General features: G+C 35.4%; 1 pseudogene; it reads right to left on the bottom strand.

Moving 5' to 3' along the window:
- Nucleotides 1-2055: 2055 nt before the first annotated feature.
- On the bottom strand, nt 2056-2730 carry LOC116148882 (vesicle transport protein SFT2A-like; annotated as a pseudogene).
- Nucleotides 2731-11271: the final 8541 nt, after the last annotated feature.

The raw sequence follows: 11271 nt of genomic DNA, 5'->3' as shown, positions 1-11271 counted from the left end.
TTAACAGAGAGTACTTATATTTTTAAAAGTATCATAAATATTTTACTGCTATTTTGATGTATATGAAAATAATGTGATCCAAAAATAATATATTTGTTACGTTTTTATTGTAACTCATCTCTTAAGCAATTCCCAAGTTCTCTAAGTGGATAGATGGGAAACAATACTGAAGAATAAAAAAGGCAATAATCAGGCAAGCATACCATTGGGATAATTTATCCTCTAAAATTTATCACTGATGTGGGAAGATGCTGGCATTTACTTGTGCATAAAATAGGTGTTCAAGAAATGTCTTAATTATTGATAGTTGTATTTGCATCTCCATAAAAATTAATGTGTTGTTGAAGCTACAATTAGCAGAAAAGAAATAAATATTAGAAAGAATGCAGATCTGCTTTTATGTTATGATATTCTTAATGTTGTAAGAGTCCTTATAAACAGGAAAAGAAGCCTCATTTCTCAACAATTTTTATTGTAACTCTCACAATGTCTCTTTAAAAATCATGAATTTTGTAAATGTAAACTGGCAAATCCAGTATTGTACTCTTCCAAGAATTTGCAATTTTATTTGTCAATTACACCTTAGTAAAGCTGAAAAATATCATCTATTTTAACAAAATGGTTATCAATTGCTAAAAATAATGTGCAAAGCAAGTATTCGATGACTCCATTAGACAAGAGAAAGTCATCATATTCATTACTTTCAAAAGTCCTATGAGAAGGCAGTTTGCACACCAAAAGTGTATAGAGTATGTCACTTGGGAATTGGATTTGTCAAGATTATTGCCTTATGAACCCAGAGTAACTGTAACAAGCACTGACTTCTCTTGGCCTCCTGCTTCCTATAGTTCTAGGTTCATTCTCCTGATTCAGTATTTAACAGAATGATAGGTAGAGGGTAGTAATGCATGGTTAAAATGCAAGCATGGTTAAAAACGTGGGTTTAGAGATAAATTGCTTGGGTTCAAATCTTTACTATTCCATCTACTAGTTATATGATGCTCACAAATTATTTAAACTTTCTGTGCCTCATCTTCTTATGGATGAGATGAGGGAAATAATGATACTGATGTGACAATTCAGTGAGTTAACATATGTAAAAACACCTAGAAATGCCTAGGATATAGTAAACACAATGTAACTGTCAGTATTTCTTAGATTTGGGACTTAGCATAGCTTTATTTATTTCTCTGCATCTGCTTATATTTCTTTCTTCTGCAATAGTAACCATTTAAGTGTACAATTTCATGGCATTAATTGCACTCAAGATGGTTTACAACTATCATGGCTAAGTCAAAATCTTTTTATATAAACTACTATATATAAAATAGATAAACAACAATTCCTTCGGTATAGCACAGGGAACTATAATCAGTATCTTGTAATAAACTATAATGGAAAGAAAATTAAAAAGAATGAATATATATATATGTAAAAAACAGAATCATTTTGCTGCACACCAGAAACTAACACAATATTGCAAATTAACTATTTATCAACTTAAAAAATATTTACATCATCGTAAACTCTGTAAACATTAAACAATAACTCATTCATCTTTTCCCTCATCCTCTGATAAAATTCTTTTATTTCCAAGTGTAGTTTTATTTAAAAACTGTAAAGATTTACGTATTCTTTTAATTACACATAATAAGCAGTCATTAGCTTAAAGTTAAAAGTTCCACATTTAAATTTTTTAAAGATGTTTTTTAAAATGTAGCCTTTTAAAAAGAGCCCAAAAAGCTGAATATATCTTACAATACAGGTTTATCATTAAATCTTCACATCTCAAATATGTTTTGAAAAGACTAAAAAAAAATAGTTAAAAATAATTTACAATTGACAATGATTAAAATCTCCTTATCTTTGACACATAATGAATTTATAGTTACAAGCATTTAACAGTTTAATCAAGCATATAGTTTTTTCCAAGTACAAACGGCCTTAGATAATCACTGCACTTGTTTTTGGAGTGATTATTGTATTAGGAAAAGCATACTTCACCAAAACCACAGCGTCAACTTTCAAACACTCCTCTAGAAGAGCTTCTGATTTTCAACGTAGGATAGAAGAACAGTGTTTTGTGACTGCATCTCTTGCATATGGAACATGTGGCAGACAATAGCAGACCAGTCACAAGAATTGCAATATGACCATTCCTTTCTTATGTCGCCAAAAAGAGCACACAGGGCAAATGTGAAACAAAAAAGGATACTTAATAATTGCTGCAAGCAATGTATTTTAAACATTTTCTTCAGTTGCTTCACTGGGCCCATTTAAATGCTGCTACTGACCAATGCAGGATTAATTTCCAGGGTATAAGACACTGCAGAAAGCTTTATGCCAACAGGAAGCCATAGCAGTCCAGTTCAAAGGATAGAACAGAAAATGCTGCATAGAGAGCAGGTGCCAAACCCTCTCAAACTAGTGTTACAACTAAGGGACAGGGTATCCAGCACCTTATGGTCAGGCTTTGCTCCTTGTCACCCTGGTGGTTCAGGACCCTGGCAGCTTCTCCAGGGCCATTTTCCTGGCTCCACTGGTGGCTCAACCTTCACCTGCCCTTCCTGCCCACGGGGAAACCCCTGGTAACCTTTCATCTACTTTCTGTCCCTAAGGGTTTGCCTATTCTAGATATATCATTAACTGGACTCATACAATATTTGTCCTTTTACCTCTGATTATTTCACTTAAAACCATGTTTTCAAGGTTTGTTCCATGTTGCAGCATGCGTCAGAATTTTACTCCCTTTTAAGGCTGAATAACGTTTTATTGTATGTATATACCACAGTTTGTTTATCCGTTCATCTATTGATGGACGTGTGGAGTTTTTCCAACTTCTGACTTGGAGAAAAATGTTTCAATGAACATTTGTTTGGATCCCTGTTTTCAACTTTAGAAAGTATATTGCCTAATTTCTTATTTAGCATACGGGACCCATTTCAGTTTGGGGGAGTAACTTTGCAGGGAGTTTTCAAACAAGATACTCGAGAGCTAGAATGCTTCCTGACAGTCATTTATTCTGCTTATCACTCCCTCCATCTGACCGCTTTAGCCAGGAGTAACAGAGACAGGAAAAATACGAAAGAGATGATGACCAGGTAAGCTCCTCTGGTAAAATGCTGCATCCTGTCAGTCAGCTGAAACCAACAAGATGGAATGGCAAGTAAGAAGAAACTCTGGGAAAGGCCAGCTATTTATATTAAGTGTTTCTGTCAATTGAGTCAAAACCATGACTCATGATGACTTTTGGCAGCTGGAGGGACAGAAAAGATTGTTATTTTTTCCAAATGAGCCCTTGGAGAGTTGCATCTGGTGAACAAGCCCTTGAGATTAGAAAAGGACGGGTTAAGAGAGGGACGATAATTAGAAATTGGAAGAAATGAAAATGAGTAAGAAAAGGGCAGGCGGAAATGATGCAGATGAGAAGAGAAAAAAATGACAAGGGAAGCATTCTCTTAGATCGCTGCCCTATCCCACAAAGAGGAAAGCAACCAGTCTGTGGGATTTTCTGCTGGTGACTCAACAGTGGCATGATTAGTTGCAGCTCAGATAGGGACTTGGTTTGTGAGCCAAGTAGGGCTCTTTCCTAGACAGGGAGGGTGCACCGGGGGAGAATTGGCAGACCACCACTCCTTGTGACTGAAAGAGGAAGGGTGTAGTCTGTTTGCACTTATCCTGCATTTCATCAGTTCAACTTGTGATGTTTTCATTCACTTAAAAAAATGATGAAGTGATCCCCAATGGGTGTGTTTCAGTTTCTAAACAATAAAGACGTCTGTTTTTTTGGCGATGCTAGAAGAGTAAATGTTCACCAACCGCTTTTTCCACATTACACAGGGAGGGTATTCAATGTCCCAGTGGGTGGCTCCCCAAAAGGGACCAATTTTGGAAACCCCCTCCTAGAAAAACATTCTGGATTTTTATGGTTCTTTTCATCCAAAGATCTCAAGGGATTACCAAGCAAAATATGAGGTCCCTGACAACGCTTTGAGGTGGGAGGAGACAAAGGTTGCTGACATCCTTTGGTGGATGAAAAAAACAGTGGCCAAAATGAGGGTACTAGGAGGCAGAAAATAACAGTAGAACCAAGAACCCTATGCCTCAAACAACTATTGCTGCCTCCAAAAGTTTTGTTTCTGTTGTAACATAGTCTTGTTGTCATTTTATACAAAATAATATTCCTTTATTAAAGTACTGCCATTACTTATGTGCCAATGTGTATATCATAACTTCCTGAAGGAGACTCACCTTTTCGAGATCAGAGGCAATTTCCAAGATGTATGTTACATAAGTCTGAATATCTAGTAATCTTTTTTTTACCTTTAATAATCAACAACCAAGATTCCTTTGGTTGATACAAATTTACTTGTGTGATTAACAGGCAATTTGGAAGGCTAATTATGCATATGAGAATTATAGGGTTTTATGTCACTTATAAACTGAACTTCTAGTAGAATACGCTGTTTGGCTTTATTTTGCAAGTGGATTACTTAAGTTTGACAAATGGGAGGGGAAAAAAAAGATTAGCAAATACATCGTTTATGTTCTTGAAATAGCTATGCTCTATTTAAAAAGTGAATTTTCTTCATTTCCAAATAAACCTTTTTGCATTTCACTATACCCTTGACTATAATTCAAGTTGACTATAAGGTTGAGAGTTTTTCCAGGAATAGGTTAAATCAATTAGCATTGGTCTTATCCAGTCACTAAAAATGCAAAACAAATATCCAGAATATTAACTACACTTCCTCTAAGTTCCAGAGCTCAAATTCAAAATATGCTTCTCATGGCCTAGAGAACATACCATCAAATGAGCTGCAAAGAAAGGCCTTTTTTGTGATATTAGTAAAAATCCTTGCCAAATTAGTCTCTGTTCCAAGTTTCAGAAAATTCCTCATATACATAATTCAATATATTTAAAATGCTGAATCTTGAATTGGAGACCATTAAATGGTTCATATTTATTCTCTTGAATGTTAAAATGTAGCCAGTGCCAAAAAGCCTTTGGGTGTATGTACCAAATTTGTAAAAATACATAAAAACCTACTGAACCAAAACCACAGTGGAACTCACAATAACTTTCCAGACAGCATAATTCACCACTTAGTCACTGGGGAATGCCAATCTCAAAAGATAGATTTTACACCAGGCCAAGAAGATCAACAAAAATAAACCCTTCTTGGACTAGGAAAAAAAGGGAAGTCCAGTTCCAATGGCCTTAAAACAGTACTAATATTAATGATAGTAATAAATTAACCGTGTGTTTTGGTGTGCCAACATTTAGCTGAAAGATCATTTAAAACATTGTACCTTTTGAAATGATAGCTGAATAATCAAGAATGTTAGAGCATGTGGTATTAAAACCATTTTGTTTGTTGTACATTGAGCTCTCTGTTTTTTTTCTTGGTTTTATATTAGATTAGGCCACATGAGACAATTTAGCCACATGAGACAATTATGGCGAGTTCCTGACCTCTCTTACCCCTCTGCGGTCTGAGCCCCAGTCAGGAGCACAGGAAGTATCCTGAACTCGGCTACTTGCTCTATCCCCTTTCCCACTGCCCTTGTTCAGACCGGAGGGACCTCTTGTATGCACGGTTCCACCAGCCCCTTCTCTTCTGCTTCTGTGCCTCTTCACAGCCCCGCTCAGCCACGACAATTTCTCAGTTTGCTCTCTCCTCAGCAGTTAGACTTATCTTTCAGGAAATGGTAATCAGACCACTTCATTCTCTAGCTTATAATTTCCAGCAGCTTCTCACTGCAATTCCTACAAGAATCTACCCATACGATGCGTATGTAGGACCTGCCTCTTTCTTCATTGTGCCTATGCAGACACAACCCGCGGTGACGACAGTGAAGCAGTGAAACGCTGAGGTTAATCTGATTTGTTAGTTTGTTAGGCTTCTGTTTCTTTAGATATACTGTACACATATATACATCTAATAAATTACATGGTCGATGTGGCTTTCAGGTGGCTTACTGGGAGAGAGGAGCTATCTTGTTTTAAAAGATAGAACAAGGAAAGTTATATGAGGCATGTTACACATAAATCTGAAACCCTGGATGTTTCCATTTCACTTACTACATCATTCTGTGCTTTTCCACACCAAATATAGAACTTTCAAGCAAATAATTTATAAAAGTCTATTCTCAGGGTCTTAGGGCAGCTAAAACAAAAATGAAATCGGTAACTGAATAAAGAATATGAGAGGATTACTGTGACACGTTATGAGAAATCAAAGGACCTAGGTTCTAGTTTGTTTTTGCCAGGTGTGTGATCCCAGAGAAGAATAATGTCTTAGACTCTACTCCTTTGCCTGTAAGATGTAGTTGTTAGAAGAATTCTGCAGCCTTCACAAGTGTACTGTTGTGTGACTCTGCAAATAAATGAGATACATGAATATGTAAAGAATGACAGTTTGACATTCAACTCTCTTTTTTCCCCAATTCCTATTATCCTTATCCTTCTCTGCACTATTAAAATGGTAAGAATATCAGCCTTGGAGTTCTGAGTAGGGCATCCAAGTATTACTTGGAACAAAGAACTCAATTGAAAAGCTAAATCGATTTTGAAATTCATAAACACAATTGTCTAAAAGCCAAAGAGTTATTCATATGTAAGACCCCAGGCACTTATTATGGGGACAGTTTTCAGTTTGTGGTTTTGAATTACAAAAAAGACTTGTCTTGGAAGCACAGGAGGCAGAGCCTAGAGGGAAAGTCTATGAAGCAAGCACAGAGTGAAGGAGAATGGAGGATGGGAACCAAAGAGCAGCTTCCCTGCCACCCAGGGGAAACATAGTAAACACACACGTCCTCACACACACCTCTGGGCATGGAGGAGTTTGGAGAATGTTTGAAGGCAATGCTTTAAGGTTTCAGCACTCTCTGAGTTCCTAAGAAGAGAGCCAGAACCCCTCTTTGGAGTCTTGACCTGTCAACTTGGGGTAGAAAAGAAAGTAAGACATAAATACCCAGAAGGGATTGGCAGAATCCCAGCAGAGATAATCCGTATCTTACATCACAGGAAACATCCAGGGAAAATTTCAAGGTTTTTGAAATTCTTTATTTAGAGAGGCACCTGGAGGTCAAGACACACCTGGGGAGAGATTAGAAACTAGGAACAGAGGTGTTTCCATGGAAGAACCTAAAGACACACGTTACAGAGTCCAGTGGGGCCAAGAGTGGTAGGGACAGCAAACGAAATTCCACGACTGCCCAGGGGTAGAAACACACTCAGAGGGTCTTCCTCACACTGAACCAGCTTTGGCCAGGAGTTGGAACAGGAGGAGAGACCACAAGGGACTATGGGAAGGTAGCTGTGGCTGTCAGTCTATAGATCCCCAAATCAGACAGAACCAGAAACACCACAGTAGAGGGTAGTCCAGACAATGGCACTGATGGCAGACTCCCTCAGGAGGAAAATTACACTTGTAAATCAGAAATGACTTAGTTATAAACAATAAGGACCTACTGTATGACACAGGGAACTATATTCAACATCTTATAATAATCTATAATGGAAAAGAATATATATATATGTATATATGCATATATCACTTTGCTGTACACCTGAAATTAACACAACCTTATAAATCAACTATACTTCAATAAAAAATTTAAAATAAAGGTTCATTTTTTAATATATGGACATTCAAATGTTCCAGCACCATTTGTTGAAAAGACAATCTTTTTCCATTAAATTGCCTTCACATCTTTGTAAAAAAAAAAAAAAGACTTAGTTATCTAGAAGTTTCTAGATTAAGCATGCTACAGCATCTGTGAAAAAGGAGGTTCCACAGCCAAGTTTATTTATTACAAAATAAAGACAAAACCGACTCGTGTATGTACACATGTGAATTGTAACTGCATTAACATCTAGCCTCATATAAATATACATCAAAGTATCTAGAAGATGGAATTTTAATTTATCGTTATTATTATTATTTATTATTATGACTGAGAGATTGGACCATTGAAAACTAACCAGCCACTGCCACTGCTAGCAGCATGGATGACAAGCCTCTGGAGAGCAGTGTGCCGTCATGGAGACAGCTGATCAGGACGGTGGGAAAATATGTGGACCATCTAGTCCTCACTATATGGAGCTTGAACAGAAAATCAACTCTTCTCATTTCCTTTTTGTTTTTTCCTTTCTCCATAGGGAAAATTTAAGGGAATGCAAAAGCCTCCATGAGGGAACACAAACTTTTCATATAATAGTGATACATAAAGATATCTCTTAGTTTGAATATAAAGGCTTGTGACCTTCTGGAGCCCAAGTTATTGAAGGAGAACATATTACAAAGGAAACATTGCCACTTACTGCATGGGACAGGAACAAAAATGAAGAGCTAGTCGAATTATGTACATCTTCAACTACCTAAAACCTTATGACTATTTAAAATAAGAGGTCACCAAAAAGTGAATCAGAAGCATTCACCAGGCAGCATAATCCTTTACCTCAAGATCGTAACGAGATACTAAATGGATTTCAGACGTTTACTCTTATACACGGATGCTAATTAAAGGTATTCTATTTCTCAGGCACAGATAGGGAATCCTTTATTTCGTTAACTTTCCAAATTCCTGGTTCCTGGACTCATTTAGACTTAACTGTGGGTACCTTGAAATCATTCAGCCTTCCCTCTAGCCATGTGAAAAGAAACAGGGAAGCAAAAAGGAAATCGCATCATTTGATTATATGCCAAGTGTAGAATAGTCAGGATTCTGTGAAAAATAGGAGGAGAGGAGGTAGAAAATGAAAAAGGGATATCTATTTTTATGTCCCAATTGTTTGAGAAATTGTTGTCTTGAACCAAATATACTCATAAGAAATGTAAACTGAGTAAAATGACTGTTCAGGAAGCAAGGCCAATAGCTAAAGGATCATAATTGCATATGGAGAATTTTCAATGCTCTAGAAATATGTTTTAAATACTCTGCCAACGTACATTTCAGTTGCCAAGTCTTGTAAAAATATAGTCTTTCCTGAGTATTTTGAAAAATACTTGTAATAGCTATGTTCGGTAAAACCTCATTTATCTGATAACAGCTCATTCAAAATAGAGTAATTTGAAGAACTACTATGCTGCAGTTGAATAGTCTTTTTCAGTTAATATTGATCATTTATTTTGAAGTGAAGTTTTGTGAAGTATATGTAAGGAAATCTAAAGTCCACTCACCAGATGTGAAACTATGCTATGCTTCTCTGTATGCAAGCTCCACAAAGATCAGGACATTTTCCCTGCATACTTACGTGGCGTCACAGTAAAGCCCAATCACCACGGCTGAAATAGTCACGAGGTGTCCTCCACTGGTTCCCAAGGTCACTAAATTAAATGGGCTGACCCTAACATTTCAAATCACATAAGAAAAGGAAGCCTGATTTAGGACTATATAGTGGAGGAAAAAAATCCTTATAAATATTGTTCTCTATTGTTATAATATTAATCTTTTACTTCAGTATCTTCCTTAAAACTACAAATATTTTAAAATATTATTTTAAATTAACAAGAAAGAAAAGGATAGCTACCATAGATTTTATTTTTATTTTTTAGAATGAACGTATTTTTCTGACTTTGCAGTGAAAGCACAGGGAATAAGATTTCAAATGACATTAATGTGTATACAATAAAAAGTAATTTTCTTTTTCACTTCTACCCAGCTTCTTTCCTCAAAGGTAACTATTACTATTAGCTCCTTGGATATCCTTCTCCAGATACTCCATATACAAATAAGTATTGACATGTAGATTTTTTTAAACATAAATATTAGCATATGGAGCCTTTTTATGTCTTGAATTTTTTCACTTGACATAAATGGGAGAGTTTTCAATGTCATTGCATATAAGGCTTCACTATTCTTTTTTATATTTGCATGACGTTCCATCAGATGAATCTACAATAATTTATTTGAACAGTCCCCATTAATGTACATTTTTCACTGCTGTAAAATCTATCCTTAAACATACATTATTCTGTGCATGTGAAAGTATATCTGCAAGATAAACTCCTAGAAATTAAATTGCTGGGACAGAGAACATGCATTTACATTTGTGGTTAGATAAATAAAGATGTATTTAATTCCAGGCATATCAATTTATGTTCCCATTTAAGTTATGAAAGACATTAAGTTATGAAAGGTTTCCCAATACTGTAGGGTTTAGAACTTATTTATTGCTATTTTGAAAGTCACCAAATTGAACACTTCTTTGCCTACCACTGCAAAATTTAAAAAAAAGAAAAAATGTAAACATGAATTAGAATTGAAAGGCTTGCTTGTTTCCTTTTAATAAAACCAAATATAATCTCCAAAATCTAAATTTTCTTTGAATGAGTAAGCTGATATAATTTTTCACAAAGCTAGATTATTTAAGACTCATAATTCTCTCCAAATTTCAGCATCATTGCAAATAAATTAAAGTAAAGTAACTTTGATATAAATGGAAACAGCACAATCAGTAGAAAGTTATGCGGTTCTTCATTTACGTTTTAAAGAGGCAGAGAATGCTAGCGATCAAAGATCATTCAACAGACATCAAATATTCATTTCTGTTTTGCCCAATTTACTTATTTTCTCAATATTTTACCTTTTTTTCTAAAATAGGAAAACTTGGGACTTTAGTTCCTCCAAATAAAGTACATTCTTAGAGATTAAAAGAAAAATTTTCAGCAAAAATTTTCCCTTTCAATTACTAGTTTCTTTTTAATATTTTTTTAAACAAATGTATGGACTTCTGCCTAAAAACATTTACTCACAACTTTAATACTTGAGGAATTCCAAGACTGCAATGCCTGATTTAGAGTTCTTTATCAACAATATTTTCCTTTAAACAAAATCACATTTTACATTTAAAAATCAACCAATCGAGAGGGATCAAGTTGATAAATACTTTTTTGCCCTATTACACCTTAGTATGAAATTTTTATATTCCTAAGAACCATGTGGTTGTAAAATAATCCACATGTCTTTGAGCTGTTAGTATTTTCAATTTGTCCGTAAGACAAGGGAATAAATTTTAAAGCAAAGAGAAGAGAACTTCTTGAGCAATTAACTGTGAATTGTGAACAAATTTCATAGCCCACAATTATGTTGACTTGCTACTAAATGCTCTCTAGGTTGGCTAACCTTCTCCTGAATTTCTTTGCACAACAACACACAGAGTAGCATTTGCTCTGATACAGCCCTATTAGTTTTAACCTGATGCTTGGAAGTATGAGGCATCAGAGTTAAGGGCAATTCCTTGGGAGTCAAAAGTGTTCTTAC

The sequence above is a fragment of the Camelus dromedarius genome, chromosome 20, assembly GCF_036321535.1.
Source record: "Camelus dromedarius isolate mCamDro1 chromosome 20, mCamDro1.pat, whole genome shotgun sequence".
NCBI classification, from domain to species: Eukaryota; Metazoa; Chordata; class Mammalia; order Artiodactyla; family Camelidae; genus Camelus; species Camelus dromedarius.
Note: the sequence above shows the minus strand (reverse complement) of the source record. Positions and strands in the feature narration are given on the sequence as shown.